Source organism: Odontomachus brunneus, unplaced genomic scaffold, assembly GCF_010583005.1.
Source record: "Odontomachus brunneus isolate Ranch 3 - 2012 unplaced genomic scaffold, Obru_v1 Obru_scaffold_034, whole genome shotgun sequence".
NCBI classification, from domain to species: domain Eukaryota; kingdom Metazoa; phylum Arthropoda; class Insecta; order Hymenoptera; family Formicidae; genus Odontomachus; species Odontomachus brunneus.
Window position 1 is genome coordinate 2341374 of NW_022639484.1, and position 1628 is coordinate 2343001.

The following is a 1628-nucleotide window of genomic DNA, read 5'->3' on the forward strand; positions in this document are numbered from 1 at the left end:
AGTATGGTGTCCTTCGGCGGGTCCGTATATGCCTGTCAAATAGTCGAAAGAGAAAACAGGCATATACGGAGGGCGTACTGTACGTCTTACATACAACGCGAGAGAAGCGAAGAAGGCACGTAGGGGAAGTGGTGAGAGACATTTCGATGTTGCATCCTTTTCGCACGTCGTCCGATCGAGAGAGAAAACATCAGCAGACGTTACAGTTGCTAGTGGTGTCCTCAATAGCTGTCTCACTCACTTAACGCTTGAATGCTGAGAATATGAGCGAGACATCAATAGGGACACCGCGCAGTCTCGCTCGCTCTAGTATCCATATATCATGCTTTCCTCTTTTCTCCTTAGCAGAAATGCACGTTGTGCCGATGAATGACACCGAACGACAAAGTTTAACTTTTTTGTTGTACGAATGTGAAGTCATTTTCGATGTATTTTTGTCCGCTAAGCACAAATCCTTAGTCCAAATTTGATTACCGCGTTACATTTTTGAAAAAAATACATCGGAAATGATAGACATATTTCGTCATTATGAGGTCATTAAGATGCGTTTGCATGTGATATTCAGATATTAAGATCTTTACAAAAAATAAATTTTGCTGGCATATGAAAAAAATCATCTGATACTATAAACATTTCAGTAATATTGCCGCATATTCTGATGTCAATGGTAATGGACAAAAACATTTCACAATTTGACATATCCTACCCTTATAGAAATAAATACCCTTATTGATAAGTAATAATTTGGCCAGTGATAATTACTGTCGTTCAATAATTTTATTACTCGTACGAGTAATAAAATTACTATTTATTACTGGCCAATTTATCACAGCCAGTGATACTTTTCTATAAGGGATATGGAATGGAATAAATATTTTTCTTCATAAATTTCATGATAACCCTCAGTATAGATATATCAGTATGTAACCATAAAGTATAGACTTTTCTTTGCAATTTAAAAAAAAGGCAGATTTTTTTCGCAGAGTTTCGACATATCTAAGGGCACGATCCATTGCACGCTGCAAACGCTTCGAAGTCTAAGCACTCAAAGTTACCCATGCATTTCTTTTAAATCGCTTAAGACCGGGAATACAATAGGTGTAGTAAGCTTTAAGCATTAAGAAATTAAACAATCCTAGTCGACTTTTACAAGAATAATCGAATGAGGTTTGCCAATTTCTTATGACATAAAGCTTACTATACTTATTGTGTTCCCGTGCTAATTTGACGTATTGTACTAGATGGAATGAATTTTTTTCATAAATCTTATGATAAAAATTGTATAATATCGTTGTTCTCTTACAAATTAAAAAAATAAGAAAGAACTAATAATGTTATAAGGCTCTTGTAAAAATCAATTTAATTCTAAATATAAACAGTAGGCATGTAAGAGCCAATTTTTCGCTAGTTCGTGTTATGTAGGTTTAATGTAAAGAAACAATTAATACAAGTCTTCTATAAATATCACGTACGTTTAGGTCCTCGATTCGGAACTTCTTCAGCGTAAAAAAGGAATACAGAACAGAATACAACATAAATGTTGCAAATTTCGCGTAAAGCAAACTAAGAAGTCAATGAAATCAAAAAGCTGTAGACCCCTTTATTATTGGGGTGTATATCAGGTGGAC